General features: G+C 38.6%; 1 protein-coding gene and 1 long non-coding RNA gene across 6 annotated transcripts in view; one reads left to right on the top strand and one right to left on the bottom strand.

The window, feature by feature from the left end:
* Positions 1-19,028, bottom strand: part of LOC123260037 (dystrobrevin beta) — an 822,761-nt gene that overhangs the window by 29,899 nt on the left and 773,834 nt on the right. The gene's annotated exons all lie outside the window — the stretch shown is intronic.
* LOC123260059 lies at positions 943-17,295 on the top strand. The gene is made up of 3 exons (XR_006508391.1): positions 943-953; positions 2,854-2,859; positions 17,068-17,295. It is a non-coding gene; the product is annotated as an uncharacterized LOC123260059 (long non-coding RNA).

The raw sequence follows: 19,028 nt of genomic DNA, 5'->3' as shown, positions 1-19,028 counted from the left end.
CGGCCCTGGACTACTTAAGTTTTCTGAAGTCACGTCACGGATATAGTATACGGTACTGGGCTACTTAATTTGTTTAATGTCACGTCAACTGAGGAAAGATTATTACAGGACTTTTAATGAATTTTATAATTCAAATTAGATTATGTATATGAGAAAAATCCATTCAATCAATTACTAGCCAATACAATTTTGTAGTAATAGTGCAATTTATAAACCACAATATCCAGTAATATATAATTTAGATAGTTTATATAGTTGCGCCACGTGCCAGATGGCTAAACAACCGGCGTGTACACAGATTGCAGACTTTGTTGAATTATATTATTTATTGGTGCAATTTTAGTAGTGTAATATATTTGGATTATTAAAAAATCACTTATAAACACATTTATATAATGAAAATAATTTATTTATAACGAGTGTGGGTGATATTAACCACCAAGTGAGGAGCACTTTATAGAACGTGCAAACAGTTCAGCACATGCGCATGCACATTATAGTAATGACAGGTACCGGGGAAATAAAATACTCGGGGTGGTTCAAACTTAGCAAACAACGATATGGAAATGTCAGAACAATCTAAAACATCGTTTACAGTACAGAGGATGGATACCTCAGTTCCGGCGAGGGAAGGCGTGAAAACGGGCCTGAACTCGTCGTTATTAAGCGACCGTTACGACAACGGAGTAGACCCCATGGCTCTGCTGTCTGGGAATGCTACAGGGAGCACGAAAATAGCCCAGATAGAAGAGAACGAACAGCTGAGTAACGTTCCTCCAAAAAGTGGAGGACCATTTGCTCCTATCACAAATCAAACCTACCGAGGAAGAATTAACTCTGTAACGACTGTCACCAGCCAACCGTCACCAATGGAGAGGCTCGACAGCAAGATCGAAGAGTTCGCTGAGTTTATAAAAGACAAAAAGAATCTCTATCATGAGATTAGAAAATTGGTTACATCTATCACTACAGCATATAAGTTAGCCAACAAATCACCAGGCATGTCGGCGTCAACGACCCAAACAACTCCGAGTCTGACCAAAAAACGACAGCCACCTTTGGTGACTCCCGATAAACTACCACAGCAAGGAAAGGGTAACAACAAGAAGAAGCCGCTGTCCACGCTCAGCCCTTCTTCAAAAATCGAGAAGCCAGCACAGAAAAGGATATCCCGGGAAGACACCTGGATCAAAGTGACTAGGCAAAACAAGAAAAAAGAAGAACAGAAGTCAGCGGCACATTCGGCTACAGCCCAAAACCAGCCAAACAATGGTGGCTCCAAGAAGCAAGGAGCAAGAAGACAAAAACCAAGGCTGTGCTTATACAACCAGCTTAAGGGCGAACGTACGCTGATCTCAAAGAAATCAAAGCCAAGGTCAACCTGACAGAATCTGGAGTAGACATAATGTCCATCAAACAAACGAAGCGCGGGGGCGTTCTTCTAGAAATGGGTCGCAAGACTGAAGACACTGCTGCTTTTACGGCTGCGATAAAAACAGCAACTGCTAACATCGGTACAGTCGGAACACTCATAACAAAAACAACAATCGAGATCCTTGACTTGGACGGAATCTCTACCAAGAGCGACGTCCGTGATGCACTCAAACGTGACTATACCGACAGCCTGGAGATAAAACGTGTGAATTTGACAAAACCTACACCACGAGGCAATCAGGCAGCCTTCTGCGAGATAGACGAGGCTGGCGCGATCAAGATTCTTGACAAGGCTCGTATAATGATCGGATGGGTTAACTGCCGCGTTTGTCCAGTTGTAAAAGTTACACGCTGTATCAGATGCCTCGGATACGGGCACGCGACGAACTCCTGTAAGAGGCCTGACCGTAGCAAGTGCTGTTTTAAATACGGGGGAGAAAGCCACAAAGCTGTAGACTACGTTGAACAGCCAAAGTGCTTCTTATATCCAGAAGACAAAGACACCAAGGACAGTCTGTGCCACATTCCTGGCTCTGGAGCTTGTAGAGCGTTTTACACTGCTCTAGCTGGAGCTACAAGTAAGCAAAAATGATAATAATCCTTCACGGATACCTGAACAGGTGGGTGCTCGCACAGAACCTGTTTCACCAACGGGTATTTGAAGAAAAAATTGATATCTGCATCATCTCCGAACAGAAGAATATATAGCGAGGCTTTCGCCTATCTCCGAAGAGGCCGTTTCCTGGGCTCAAAAGAGCTATACACGCACGTATATTTGTCCTACCCTCACCATAACGAAAACACAGCCAAGATCGCGGACAAGGAAAAACCGCTGCTCTCTTGTGTTTATACACATTCATTGAACAGCTGCCAGAGTTGCGTATAATTGTAAGTGTGTGCAACTCTCATCGACTCCTCTGGCAATTCATTCCCTATGGCACATCGAGATGTACCCACAGAATATGAGCAGTATCCAGCGGGGACCACGGGGAGGCAGAGTCGATAGAAGACCATGTTGTTTGTGTAGTGTGTTGTGTGTAAAATATGATTCTACGTGTAAGTGTTTGCGTGTGTGGGGTGCCCGGGTACTTGTGTAGTTTGTGGTCATTTCCCTATCTTATTCTACGACAGTCATCCAAAGCTCTATACTATCCTCTTAATTGTGTGAAGCATATCACTTGTCCCTAGGCGCTTCGACTCTACCTTGGTGGATGTCTGTTGAGTCTCGTCCCTAGTCGCGTTTTCGTTAGCTAGTTAGGTTTGGAGTTTGCAACACATTACTACTTTACTGAAACCTTTTAAAAGCTTGAAGTTACTTTGGGATGTTGCAATCGCACACGCAACGCTCGCCCACTCGGCATTCCTACCCCATATGTCCTTGAGCACCTCGTGTTGAGGCTCGTACTCATGGCATTCGAGCATTAAGTGCTCCACGTGGTCGACCCTTTCTCCTAACCCATTCTCCCTACACTCGTCGCAGAATTTAGTATCCGTATGTTCGTACTTGAATTGGTATTTTCTAAAGCAACCGTGGCCGGTTAGGATTTGGGTCAGCCAGAAGTTAGGGCTGATTCATTTGTTTGTTAGACGCTCTGCTACGTCTGGAAAGAAAACTTTAGTTTCGCGGCCGTTCTCTAATGTATCCCATTGTTCTTGCCACCGACGTATGGTTTCAGTTCTAAGGGTTACATGGTGATCCTCCGCATCTGGCTGCACGGTGACGTTTCCAAGGGTAGCCTGTTTGCCGATACGGAGGTTGTATCCCGCGCACCGTTCGTCTATTATGAGCTGAACGGGCACTGCACCCGGGACTACGCAAATCCCGTCAAGCGAAACTGTCCTGTAGGCAGTAGTTGTTGTTATTAGCGCCTGACGCTGTAGTGCTCGAAGATGTCTCCAGTCCTCCTTATCGCAACGGTCACTCAAAGCTGCCGCCGCATATGTGACTACAGGCATAAAGAAACCTTTGTATATGGTGGACATAGCTGGGTATCACAATCCCCATTCCGCCCGCGCAATACGCCGCATACGCCCGAATACCCTACTTAGTTTCGCACGCTTTGTTCTGATATGATTTTTCACTTTAAGGCCCTCGTCGAAGTGTACCCTTAACCCTTCAGCACTCTCGCTATGAGATTTTCTCTCACGCTCATCAATAACTCAAATTTTCTTTCAAATTTCAAATGGAATGACTATGTGATTTTTTTTCTATCTGTCAAAAAATTAATATTATTTCAGATTGCAATATTATTATTTTAATTGTTCTATACTATAAAAAAATAAAATAAATTTTATTAACTCTGTGAGATATTTTCTCATCGCAATAGTAAAGTAGGGGGGTCAGAATTTAAAAAATCGGGTCTGATCGGTACAGCTCGGAGGTTCCCGTAAGAGTACATTTGTGTTTGGATGTATTATTATTAAATAATATTTTTAAATAAGTCAATTTTTTTTTGTTTTAAGAAATTTATTTAATTTAGGATTTTTTAAATTAAAGGGACTATAAGCATGCGTGCGCTTCCACATAAGGCGTGAGAGTTTTTCTCATCGCGCGAGTAATGATAGTAAATCGTTTTGCGAGAGTGCTGAAGGGTTAAGTATTTACTTGAATTTAACTTAGGAGTCACCTATCAATATTTTTAGCAGTTTGTTATCGTACTTGGGCTTTCTCTGTCGTCCTTTTGCTTCATAGGGGTACGGGCTCTTTTCGTCCTTACGTGGACCGCGATGCACAAATTCATTCTTGAGGAAGATGGCTTCAGTCTTCGACTTCGATAGTTCAAGCTTTGCGGAACTACATTCTCTGAACAGAAGAATATATGGCGAGGCTTTCGCCTACCTCCGAAGAGGCTGTTTCCTGGGCTCAAAAGAGCTATACACGCACGTATATTAGGGTGGTCGTTAAAAATTAAATTTTTTCCGACGCCCAAAAAAATCCTTCCTTTTGATAACAAACTACGGGAAAAATTTTGCTTTTTGATTTTAAAGAAAAAGAACACGTGCCTCCGGTCAATTGAAGTTCTTTTTTCGATAAAATCATAGTTTTTTTTAAATATTTGTCACAGTATTTGAATTTGGACAAAAAATCATCAAAACAGGCTTGTAGGAAATTAAATTTTCTACAAAAGAGTTTCTTTCGGTTTTAGATGAAGTTCATATCCATCGAGATAATCTTATTAGTAACTTATAAACTCTATTAAGTCAGTCGTTTTAGCACTAAAAACTTTATTTTTCTGAAAACATAAACAATTTTTTCTTGCATATTCTATAAACTCACAGTAAGAAGGTCCTTTCCAATTCCTATCTCAATACCTTCCTCCCAATTATCCTGTTACGTGAATGTGGAACGCTTTACGTAATAATTACCGTAACTCCCATTCTTTCCAACTTCAGAGCATTATTTAATTTTAAAAATGTGGAACGTAAGATGGACGATGTGGTTTAATGTATATAGAATAAGCAAAAAGGAAATTTGGTATAGACCGGGTAACTCAAATGGTAAAGTAGCTGACATGTCTTCGGAAGGTTCTGGGTTCGAATCCCAGTCCGAGCTATCCAAATTTTTTCTTGCATATTCTATAAGCTCTTATTAAGAAGGTTCTTTCCAATTCTTTCTCAATCCTTTCCTCTCAACTATCCTGTTACGTGAATGTGGAATGCTTAACGTTATAATTACCGTAACTTCTATTCTTTCCCGCTTCACAGCATTATCTTATTTTTAAAATTAATTTAAAAAATGTGGAACGTCTCACGATTTTGCGTGGGAGAATAGCTGACATGTCTTCAGAAGGTTCTGGGTTCGAGTCCCAGTCCAAGCTATCCGAATTTTTTCTCGCATATTCTATGAACTTAGGTTAAGAAGGTCTTTTCCAATTCCTGTCTCAATCCCTTCCTCCCAATTATCCTGTTACGTGAATATGGAACGTTTCACGTAATAATTATCTTAACTCCTCTTCTTTCCCGCTTTACAGCATTATTTAATCTTATTTTATAGATTTAGACCAATTTAATAGTCTAGACCTTACAGAAAGGCGCTCTACTCTCCCAAATGGAAATATGAACAAGATTAGTTGTAGATAACTTACCGATAGAGATTTCATTTTAACCCGTCAGAACTCACGTGAATTTTAGTGTCTCACTTGCACTACAGCGCCGCTCTATAAGTCGGATGTTGTTGTGTGAGCAAAATGCTTATAACGTGAGTGCTGACGGGTTAAAAATCATTAAATTGAAAATCATTTACCCATGTCAAAATATAAAGAAAATATCTAAAATTCAAGATATTTTGAGAGAATTCTTCATATTTCCGGAAATATAAAGTTTTTAGTGCAAAAATGACTGACTTAATAGAGTTTATAATTAAACTAATAAGATTATCTCGATGTATATGAACTTTATCTAAAACCAAAAGAAACTTTTTGTAGAAAATTTAATTTCCTACAAGCCTGTTTTGATGATTTTTTGCCCAAATTTAAAAACTGTGACAAATATTTTAAAAAACTATCATTTTATCGAAAAAATTAATTTAAATTTTAACGACCACCCTAACGTATATTTGTCCTACCCTCACCATAACGAAAACACAGCCAAGATCGCGGACAAGGAAAACCCGCTGCTCTCTTGTGTTTATACACATTCATTGAACTACATTCTCCGAACAGAAGAATATATGGCGAGGCTTTCGCCTACCTCCGAAGAGGCCGTTTCCTGGGCTCAAAAGAGCTATACACGCACGTATATCTATCCTATCCTCACATAGGAAATACACAGCCAAGTTTGCCGGCAAGGAAAAACCCTGTTCTCAAGCATTTACGCTATCATAGGACAGATGTGAATTGAGTTGAATTTAATGTCAATCTGTCCTCGTACTTAGTTAACTGTATGAACCCATTCAACGACTGCGTTAGCCTGATCGGTAATATAATGACAACCCAACCAGTTACCAGCGGGGCCCATGCGGGGAGGTGCAGCCGTAAGACCTGTTTGAGCCATAACATTTATTCCCCCTTACAAGAGTCTCGTTCGTTCTTCTATCTAGTCTAGTCCCCGAATCTTTGAGCTTACCTGCGTTGCCAAATAATTTTGACAACGTCACGAGGCCTTGCTCAGAACATTCTCCGAACAACATTCAAACCTCCAAAATAGGTCTTGGCTCGCAGATGAAATAGGCGTGGCAGCAATATGGATTGTGAACACAAAGAACGCTACCGCTAACAACAGCGGACGTGGAGCAGGTTTCGTCTGAATTCATACTTCCACAACCTACTTCATGAGCATCTACCTCTCTCCCAACGAAGGGATTAATGTGTTCCGACAAAAACTGGCAAACATAGAAAACGCCATTTCCAACTTCAACGGCGAAGTCATTGTAGCAGGTGATTTCAACGCTAAATCGGCCGAATGGGGCGCTGACTTCTCTGACACCAGAGGAAATAAAGTGGCTGACTTCGCAGCAAGGCTCGGCCTTATAGTTCTAAACACTGGAAGCACTACCACCTTCAGAAAACCAGGGTATCAGGAATCAATTCTGGACATCTCGATGGGGACGTTTGGAATTGCTAGTCAGATCCAAGACTGGGAGGTAGTGCAGGATTTCAGCTACAGTGACTACCATTACATAAGAACCAATACATTAGGTTCTCCATAAATATAAAGTCTACTCTCCCACTACATAGACGAGAGGAAAAGCGCCGATGGAATGCTAGAAAACTTAATCTAGATGCCCTACGACAGTCCCTCTTACTGGGCTGGACAAAGATCGAACCTTGCTGGGCTCCTTCGTCTAGAGCCGAAACTGAATAACTGGTCGCGAAAACAATGAGAGTTATCTCATCTGCTTGCGATGAGGCTACGCCACGAGCGACGCAACAAGGCCTACACAGATCGGCATACTGGTGGACGCCAGAAATCGCTGATCAGCGGAAAAGATGCCTCAAACTCAGACGGCAGTCGTTATTAAGATCTTCGCAGATCTCCTTTCACAGCCGAGACTTGCTTACTTTGATAGTTCTGGTCAGCTCTTTTTGGCCTTCTTATACTCGTTTAAATACGCATTATGTGCGTCAGGGTCTTTGGTGATTCGCGTTGCCTGCCGTCTGAGTTTGACGCATCTTTTTCGACTCCCCACCTTTATTAATCCCGCAATATTTCTCATGACAAAAATTTCTCATCACTAAAATTTCTCATACCAATAATTTTTCATCCCTAAAATTTCTCATGACAAAAATTTCTTATATCAATATTTTCTTAAACACTATAAATTCAACATGATATAAATGTGATGATAGACAAAAAGCTTTCTTTTCGTGAGCACCTGGATAGTACATGTGCCAAAGCCAGAAAAACAGTGTCCAGCTTATCGAGGATCATGGCCAACACGATGGGACCTCGAGCTAAAAAAAGAAGGGTCCTCTTGGAAGTAGTCCACTCAATACTTCTTTATGGAGCGGAGATATGGGCGAACATTCTCAAACTATCGACGCAAGATAGCGGCCGTCCAACGGCGAGAAGCCCTTAGAGTCACCTGCGCCTACCACACTGTTTCAGAAGCAGTGGTACTGGTTATAGCAGGGGCTCCACCTATCAACCTACTATTTTTTGAGAGGGCAAAACTGTACGACGCTAAAATAAACGGTGACAACTCTAAAGAGGCAAGAGCAAAGATAAAGATGGAAACGCTACATGTGTGGCAGGACCGATGGACAACCGGGGAAACAGGCAGATGGATGGCACGCCTAATTCCGAACATAAACGTCTGTCTTTCTCGGAAGCACGGAGAAACGGACTTCTTCCTGACCCAGCTATTGACGGGACATGGGCATTTCAATGCCTATCTTTTCAAGATGAGTTTGCACAGCACATCAACGTGCAAATACTGCCCAGACACAATAGACAACGCCGATTACACGATCTTCGCGTGTGATCGGTGGAAGGACGACAAAAGCAGCACCAAAGAAACAATAGGCACCAAGCTCTCCCCTGAAGCTTGGTAAGCTGCATTATCAAAAAAAAAGATAACTGGTCAGCTGTCGCAGCCTACGCGCAGCGCCTTCTAAAAGAAAAAACCGCCGAAAGGGAATAGTAACCAAGAGTAATCGTCGTGAGACGAAACACGGACTGGATTGAAGTAAAGCTAACGCGGTTCCGATCCAGTCTTCCTCAAAACATCAATGGGGAAAGGAGAGAGGAGCTTTTTTTAGTGGGTAAAAATCCCACTCTACCGACACTCATCTTTCAATGATCGCGGTGTCTTTGGAAGATTTTTTTCGCTTCTCTATAAAAAAAAAAAAATCACACACACACACACACACACGGCATTCCGACGTCGGTGATCAGAACTGTAGCCCTGGAATACCTAGACATACTCCTGAACACACACAATGCATGCTTGGCAACCGGCACGTTTCCCGCGGTTTGGAAGCAGCAAAGATTGATTCTCTTAGACAAAGGTGAGGGAACCCCCGTAACATTTCGTCGTTTAGACCACTCTGCATGCTGGACATTGCTGGAAAACTGCTCGAGAAGCTCATACAAGGAAGGCTTCGTAACAACATTGACCGTGCCAGAGGCTTTGCCACCAACCAACATGGCTTCCGGAAAGGACGCTCGACAGACAGAACGATCGAGAAAGTCATAAAGACAGCAGAACAAGCATGGTATGGTAGGCTCAAAGCTCGTAAAGTATGTCTTCTCCTCACGTTAGACGTCAAAAACGCCTTTAATAGTGCAAATTGAGAAGATATTTTAGACGCTCTGGAGTACAAATTTAACGCTGAGCCAGAGAATCTGGCACTAGTCGACAACTATCTGGACGGAAGAGAGCTAATAGCGGAAAATACGGGGCCCACAAAAATACGCCACAACGGTTGGTGTACCGCAAGGCTCAATAATAGGGCCCGATCTATGGAACGCGGACTACGACGAGCTTCTTGAAATCCCGTTACCAAAGCAAGTAGAGCTAACGGACTTTGCAGACGACGTTGCGGCCACGATAGTAGTAGACAGTGTAGAAGAGGCCGAACTACTGGTCCGGGAAACCATTGACGCCGTTGAGACCTGGCTTGATAAACACGACCTGAAACTCGCCAAGCATAAAACCGAGATGGTTGTTCTGACACGTCAAAAATGGTTCCCAATACCATTCGCTGTGGATATGGAAGAAACAACACTGACGTCAACAAGGGCCCTGCAATATCTGGGGGTAGTGATAGACGCGAAACTATCTTTCCGCGAACACCTTGACAGTGCATGCAGGAAAGCTAGCAAAACGGTGTCTACCCTAGCAAGAATTATGACCAACACTATGGGACCAAAAACAAAAAAGAGAAGAGTTCTTCTAGAAGCATTCCACTCGGTACTGCTTTATGGAACGGAGATATGGGCAGACATATTAAAGCAGAAGACCTACCGGCGAAAGATAGTAGCAGTACAGCGGCGAAGTGCCTGATTTGCGAAGACGAGCAAGACGTGCCGAAGATCCAGTCACTATACCACCCAGCTGCTGCCAGCATCGTTGGACTTCAATACAAATAAGATAAGTCTTCAACACTAAATCATTTATAATATTAATTAATATATTATTTAATCATTTGATAATATATCCAACTTATTTATTTGTAATTTAATTAATTGTTTGACTTTGGCTGACTGATCGATTGTCACTTGGCAATCAATTCATCGGTCAACTAGTGCAATTGGTTATCATTCAAATATTTATTTACGTTATTATTTTGATTATTTACGTATAACTTAATTTAATTAATTAGTCGACAATTCACAATTAATTGATCATTGTCCGGTGATTAATTGTTGTGCAACAGAATAATTAATTATCAATTCTCAAATTATTTAGTATTTAATTATAATTAATTATTTAAATTGTTTCTCAAATCAATTGATTACTGTAAGTGATCTATTTATTACAGAAATAGGATAATTAATTATCAATTAATATTTATTATTATTATTTATTATTACTATTATTATCATATAAATTTATCGCAAAATGACTAAAACAAAAATGACTTTAGAACAAACACGTGTTCTATTAACTGCTAAAATTACCGCATTGAACGATGAATTAACAGCAAAGACCACAGACATTTAGACTGCTTCTTTACGTTTTCCTAAAATCGAAAAAATGTTCGATCAGTACGATGCCAGTATCGACAAATTAGAAGTGAACAAACCTGAGGACCCAGAAATAGAACGCCCGGACGGAATTCGCAAAATTTATTACAATCTTGCAACTAAAATAAAAATTCCTAATCAAGATATTCTCAATGCCACTATTTAAACTGCAATTAACGCTTCGACTCTTAATCGAACACTCGAGACTCAACGACTTACTAAGCTCCCTACCACGGATTTACCAAAATTCGATGGCAACTTTGAAAATTGGCTTTCTTTTAAAAATACATTTAAGACACTGATCGACGAACGTAAAGATTTAGATGATCTTAATAAGTTTTTATACCTTCGCGGATGTTTAACTGGTTCTGCTGCAAACAAGCTCGCGCTTTCGAATGCAAGTGCAGAAAACTATACACAGGCCTGGGACCTTTTAACAGAAACTTATCAGAAAGAGCGCGCTTTAGTTTGTAAACATTATGACGCTTTTTTAAATCTTAATTCAATATCAACCCCGACTAATGAAAATCTCACTAAATTCATAGATGATGCTCGACAACACTTGAATGATTTAAAATCATTAAAAGCAAACCCAACTGACGCATTTATAGTAAGATTATTAGAACTTAAATTACCAACAGAAATTAGAGACAAATGGGACGAAACGTATGAAGACGATAACACTCTCCCAACGTTTGACGCATTTAGCAAATTTATAATAAAAACTGCTTTCCGACTCAGTACACGTAAACCTAATAAACAGCGCGACTCCGATGGCTCTTTTAAAAGACGACGTAATGAACATTCGAGTAATAATTTCAAGAAACAAAAAACAGACTCACCAGTCCGAGCTTTAGTAACAACCACTTCTACTGCCTGTCCATGTTGCAAACAATCTCATCCACTCTATAAATGTTATAAGTTTGATGCATTAACTATAGGAGAACGCATAAAATTTGTAAAATCTGCTAAACTTTGCAATAATTGTCTTCGCGAACACAAAGGAACTTGCCCTTCCAGCAGTAGATGTCAAACCTGTAAGAAATTCCATCATACCAAATTGCACATTCAACAAAAGACAACTCAACAACCCTCTAATCCGAATACTTCAAAGAACAATGCTGTAAAATTCGAGTCACCTATTACTGTTACAACTGATAAGGGATCTACATCTTGACTAGTAGTACACAACTATACGACAATTCTCAGAACACCGCGTTTCCAATTGATGATGAGCGCACTCATCCAGTTGCGTGATTCAACGGGTGGATTCATACAAGCTCGCGCTTTACTTGACACCTGTGCAACAGCTAATTTCATTACTGAAAATTTGTCTAGCAAATTAAAATTGCCAATGCAAAACTGTTCTATTCCGATCGGGGCTGTTAATGGAATGCAAACCTTTTCAAAACATGTCGTTCAAATAAGTTGTAAATCTTTAAATAATAAATTTCAAAGATCATTATCATTTTTAACTGTTAACGAAATTGCAGAGCTGAGTCCGAATGAAATCTTTCCACGTAATAAAATAGACATACCTAAAAAGATAATACTTGCTGATCCGGAATTTCATATACCAAGACCCGTAGATGTCCTTATCGGTCCAGGTACCACACTTTCTCTTCTATCTGTCGGACAGATTAACTGCTCACAAAATGATTGTGATTTAATATTACAAAAAACGTAACTAGGATGGGTTGTAGCGGGAGGAGTCATTGACGACAAAAATATACGTTCTGTAACTTGTCAACTAACTGATCTGTCGAGTCAATTAACAAAATTCTGGACTATTGAAGACGTAAGTTCTAGTGATTTCCGATCTATTGAGGATTCTACATGTGAGACTTATTATCAAAACACTACTATTCGCGATACAGACGGTCGATATATAGTAAAACTACCCTTTCGCGCAGACGATGTCGAGTTCGGGAATTCCAAACAAAAGGCTCTAAATAGATTTCTGTCTTTACAGAAGAGATTAAATTCAGACTCATCATTAAAATCCGAATACAATGAAGTCATGAATGAATACATCAATCTTGGCCACATGGTACATGTACCGGATGATAGTGGACCAGGGTATTACATGCCCCATCATCCGATAATAAAAACATTCAGCACTACCACTAAGGTACGCGTTGTATTTGATGCTTCAGCTAAAACCGATAAAGGTATCTCCTTGAATGAAGTCTTACTAACAGGGCCTACTATACAAGATAATCTTTTCACCATTCTCTTACGTTTTCGCACTTTTGTCTATGCTATGACTTCTGATATCGCTCAAATGTATCGACAAATTTGCATACATCCGGATCATCATAAATTTCAACGAATCCTTTATTATCATAATGACAAAATTAGTACCTTTGAACTTAAACGAGTTACATTTGGGGTTTCTGCAGCTCCATTTCTAGCTATACGCACTGTAAATCAACTTGCTGATGACGAATCTCATAATTTTCCTGTAGCTTCAAAAATATTAAAACGAGATCTTTATGTCGACAACTTATTAACCGGATCCAATTCTTTGACCGAAATTTTAAATTTGCGTGACGAAATCATTCAACTAGTGCGAAAGGGTGGATTTGAACTCAGACAATGGGCTTCGAATCACCGACACGCACTGGATAATTTCGATCAAAGAACCTTAGATTTAGATTGTGCTATTAATGATGACCCTATCTCTAAAACTTTGGGCATAGCATGGAATTCTCTAACTGACGAATTTATCTATACAGTCAAATCAAACGATTCATCACGAAAAATAACTAAACGAACCATTTTATCTGACATTGCAAAAATTTTCGATCCTATCGGAATTCTAGGTCCTATTGTATTAGCTGCAAAAACCATCATTCAAGAATGTTGGAAATTAAAGGTCCATTGGGATGAAACGGTCCCACAAGAATTGCATTTGCGCTGGTGTAAATTTGCTGAACAATTACCCCTAATCAAAGACTTTTCTGTTGAACGAAATATTTTAATTCCTGATCCGACTGACATACAATTTCATGGATTTTGTGATGCTAGTAGAGTAGGCTATGGTGCTTGCATTTATATAAGATGAGTGAATAAACATGGAGACGTAATCGTGAAATTAGTTTGTTCCAAATATCGAGTTGCTCCCATTAAAGATGTTACAATTCCAAAATTAGAGTTATGTGGAGCATTATTACTTGCTAAATTATATAAAGACACAATTCCTTCATTTAACGTTGACATATCTAAAGTCACATTTTGGTCTGATTCAACTATTGTACTTCAATGGCTCAAACGATCTCCCAGCACTCTCAAGGTCTTTGAAGCGAATCGCGTTACACAAATTCAAACCCTTTGCAGTAAAATCGAATGGCGACATGTCAGAACCAAGGATAACCCGGCAGATTGCTTATCTAGAGGTCAACTTCCTTCTGAATTTCTAAATAACAAAATGTGGTTGATAGGTCCTACGTGGCTATCACAGGATCCTCTCAATTGGCCTAACTTAAAGCCGGCAGTTCTTTCTGAACTTCCTGGTGTTCGAAAAATTACTTGTTTACTAGCTTCCACTGACAATTTGTTTAAACGGTTTTCATCATATTCTAAACTTATAAATTCTTTTTCCTATTGTTTACGAATGTTAAAAGATAATCCATTCAAACACAAACCTTTAAACGTAGAAGAAAAATTATTAACTGAAATTAAAATCTTAACTCTGATTCAAAACGAACAATATCATGATGAAATCAAACAAATTAAAGAAACCGGAGAGACTAAAAATCTACGATTACGATGCCTTAATCCTTTTATTGATTCAAACGGATTATTGAGAGTGGGAGGCCGTTTGAAACATGCTCCTATATCCTTTTCGAAAAAACATCCTATTTTATTACCTTCACGTCATTATGTTACTGATCTAATTATTAGAGAAACTCATGAAAGTTTGTATCATTCGGGTATACAAAGTACACTTTCAAATCTTAGACATAAGTTTTGGCTGCTAGATGGCAAAAATCAAGTACGTAAAATCATTAGGCATTGCGTTAAATGCATTCGATATCAACCAATTCTCTTACAAAGTAAAATGGCCGATTTGCCTAGTTCTAGAGTCTCGGAATCTCCGCCATTTTCTCACGTAGGAATTGATTATTTTGGACCTCTCTTTATCAAGGAACGTAAATTTCGAAACAGAGCTAAAGTCAAGGTCTATGGATGTGTTTTTGTTTGCATGGCTACTAAGGCTGTACATTTAGAAATCGTAAGTGACTTAACTACCGAGGGTTTCTTAGGAGCTTTCGGACGTTTTATTGGTAGAAGAGGGGTTCCATCTCATGTATATTCTGATAATGGTACCAATTTTGTGGGTGCAAATAATCAATTAATAGAACTTTACCAACTATTCAACTCTAAGTCCCATCAGGACATTGTTAACAACTATGCAATAAAGAAAAACATTGTCTGAAAATTCAATCCACCTTTATCTCCTCATTTCGGGGGTATCTGGGAGGCGGCAGTCAAGTCATTTAAACACCATTTTAAACGAGTAGTGAAAGAACAACTTTTAACATTTGAAGAATTAAATTCTCTGGCTATACAAATTGAATCTATATTAAATTCTCGTCCTTTATGTTCATTGTCAAGTGATCCTAATGATCCTATTGCTTTAACTCCTGCACACATTTTAATAGGTCGTCCTCTCACTATGCTACCTGAAAATGATTTTTCTGACGTTCCAGATAATAGACTAAGCTCATGGCAATTCACTGTCAAGGCGCGACAAGATTTCTGGAAACGCTGGTATTTGGAATACCTTCATGAGTTGCAGACCAGGCAAAAATGGGACTCCAATCGAGGGGATATTAAAGTCAATCAAATTGTCTTACTGATGGACAAAAACCAACCCTGTATGCGGTGGCAGCTGGGAGTAGTGATCGAGATTCATCCAGGAGAGGATAACATAACACGAGTGGCTTCAATTCGAACAGCTCAAGGCATATATAAACGGAATATTACTCTGTTATGTCCATTACCAATCAATTCTTAAAATCTGTAAATTCAAAATATTGTAATCATGTAATATCACTGATTGTAAACACTATTCATAATATCTTGCTCAACCTTCGCAACGGGGGGAGTATGTTTAACCGCTAGGAAAAGGATCTAGTCACATACTTATAAGAAGAATTGCGCCTTCGGGCTTAATCGTTAAAACTCGGGAATAATCGTATCACGCTATGGCCGTCGCTCATGCGCGCCTTGGTTAGCGGTAGAGAAGCCGGCTCACGTGGTCGGCTGCAACAGTTGTGCTTGGACCTTTGTACTAGTACGACTACTCTGTGCGAATCGATTCTGATATTTCTTACTTACATCTCACATTCATTTAAACATTTAAATTATTCATTAAATATAAATAATCATATTAGCTTCAATTATACTTTAAATTCTCAATTCATTTAAATCAGTTCAATTGTTCAGTGAATTAACATAAATAAAATCAAGTAAATTTATTTAGTGACGCCACGCGGCCATTACGCGCCACCGTTAACAAAGGATTGCGTCAGCCACGCGGCTTTAGTCATTCCTTAATTGACGCGTGATATTAACAATTAATTACATTAAATTAATTATTGACATTTAATTACGATCTTATTTAATTTAGCTTATAAATAATTAAATTCCAACTTCAAATCATTTGACTAATTTCTACACGAAAAACATCAAACTCAATTGACTCATATTCTGTTATCAATTGAATATTATTAGCTCTCACCTTGAGACAATTGAACATTAATAGATCTCACTCTGAGATAGTTCAAAGTGATTAGATATTACTAGCTCCCACCTTGGGACTTATCTAATTCAAATTATCGATAATTTTCTATCTAAGGCGGCTGAGCTCAACCCTATTGCGTTATTGCAACGTAATTTTACACATTCACACTTACACATACACAATTTACTTGTATAATTTCATTAAGGAGGTTTTTTCCCAGCCTAGCTGGGTTTTCCTCCTTTGGGGACAAATAAATTCTTCTAAATTTTTCCCCAAAAAATCCACGTATTATGATTTAATTTCCTAATCCCAACTTTATCGTATAATTTAAAACAATTACGGGAATTATCCGCATTGAATAGTTTTCGACAAAACAAACATGGTTTTTGTGTGTGTGTTTACTTAGTAATAGGCCAACTCAAACGTGGGTAATAGTGTTGCGCTCTTTTAACATGGCTTTTATGTGTGTTTACTCAGTAATAGGCCAACACAAACGCGGGTGTTGCGCCCATTTAACATGATTTTTGCGGGTGTTTTTATCCGACACTAGACCAACACATACGCTTGTTACCGTGTTGTGCCCTTTCATAATTTTTTTTTATTCAAATTTTCGAAAACTATAACGAATTCGAAGGATATCGTCGGAGTTTTTTTGTCATAGGGATATTATGTCGGGGATAATCTTTACTGAGCTTATAAAGGGACATCAATTTCGATGTAGTGGGAAAACAGATTGTAACTACGCATTATAGAAAATTCTAAAAGTTTCGATAATATGACTCAATTTCATGTGAGTTTCACGTGATATTGAGCAACTACCGAACATGCACTAGAATGCGGTCATAGGCAAATACAGGTGCTGAAGGCGACACGATTCTTTACCGGAAACTCGAAGTCTAGCCGTTTTTCAAGAAAATATAACAAAATGTTGAAATTACTTGCATTAGAAGGTAGCATCAAGTGTACAGCTAATATAATATTCAATAAATATGTCGACCACGTAAATAAATAAGTAACTTAAAATTACGAAATATTAAATTCAGAAAATAAAATAGTAAATTAGATATTAAAAATTTTATGGGAAAGAAAAAAAAACAAAAATTTTGAATTTTAGCAGACGTCACAATATACAGGGTGTCCCAAAAGTCACGGACGCCATTGTAGCATCTGATAAAAAAAATAATTCTGAGACGAAAAGTCCTTAGCAATTTTACAATTAACCGCATAAATAATTAATTATTAATTAAAAATAACGTTTCTTTATTTGTTAGAGAGAGAGCGCCAGTGTCCAGTAAAATATGTGCCAAACAAAGACACAACTAACTGTATGACTAACTAGTTTCTATAGCTAACGTAGTCACACATATTTATTTACGCATTCACACGTGCAAGCGTCTTCGTTGGAACGCACTTGACTTGACACTAGTGCTCTCTCTCTAACGCATAAAAGGACGTTATTTTAATTAATAATTAATTATCTATGAGTCTAATCAAAACATGGCTAAGGACTTTTCGTCTCAGAATTATTTTGTTTATCAGATGCTTCAATGGCGTCCGTTACTTCTGAGACACTCTATATATATATATATATATATATATATATATATAGCATATATATATATATATATATATGGCTGGTTGTTGTTGCTTGTCGTAGTCTTTTTTTGCAAAATTCGTCATTCCATGAAAAACCTAGGCACTTCCAGAAACGTCGACGTTTTGCGAAAAATTTTCAAATTGCATTTCCCGCCTAGGTAGTTCGTGAAATGACTACTCGACGTTCGCGCTTGATGATAAATTATGATATACGTTATCTGACGGATTATACACGTGTGTTTTTCACGAAAAGACTAACTCGTGCAATAATCAAAACGTAATCGCGTATTTGTTAAATTAATAAATAAAAAAGGCCATTCGGCATCCGAAATGGAAGTAGATTTCATTTTATTTCATTTCTGTGGAGGAAATGATTGCAAAAGTAAAATTTCTTAAAAATGATCTTACAACAGAAATTTTTTCATTTCGAAAAATTAGAAAAACGGTTGAACCTGAAAGCCATCCCTGCAACTTCCCGCTAATTCCATACTTAAGTGCTTAAATTGCACCAATGACGTTTTTGAGCTCTTCGAGCTTAAAAATACAATTTATGGGTTATTTTTAGCTCTCCGAGCTCAAAGAGATTGCTTTCCTATGCTTTTGAGCTCTTCGAGCTCAAAAGTCTGATAGAGATTTAATGACACTATTTTTTGAATTTTTAAACCGCAATAACTTTTGAATGAATAAACCGATTTTCACGCGGTTGGCAGCATTTGACACAGTTTTTTGAGATCCATGAAGAATCTTAAATTTTGAATTGATCGCGCTAGGAATTTCGGAGTTATTCCGAAAAAACACTTTTTTCGGTTTTCTTTCGTTCACGATATCTCTCGAACGAATCAACCGATTTTGACCGGACGTGGCGATCAACGTGGTTTTTTGAGGTTAAGAGCTGATTAGTTTTTGGAATTGAAGCATCAAGCCGTTTAAAAGTTATTCCAGGAAAACCACATTTGAAAAATTTTTTTTTTTCAGTTTTTTGAAGATTTCTCAAAATCTATTGATTTGAATCGGTCCAGATAGTTTTCAAAATCTAAGTTTGGTCAACCGCAGTCAACCGCGATGAAATCGGTCAAGCCGTTCGAAAGTTATAAGCGGTTCACATACTTTCACACAC

This window comes from Cotesia glomerata, linkage group LG2 (genome assembly GCF_020080835.1).
Source record: "Cotesia glomerata isolate CgM1 linkage group LG2, MPM_Cglom_v2.3, whole genome shotgun sequence".
Lineage (NCBI taxonomy): Eukaryota > Metazoa > Arthropoda > Insecta > Hymenoptera > Braconidae > Cotesia > Cotesia glomerata.
The sequence above is the reverse complement of the archived record's forward strand: the minus strand, read 5'-3'. Positions and strand labels throughout refer to the sequence as shown.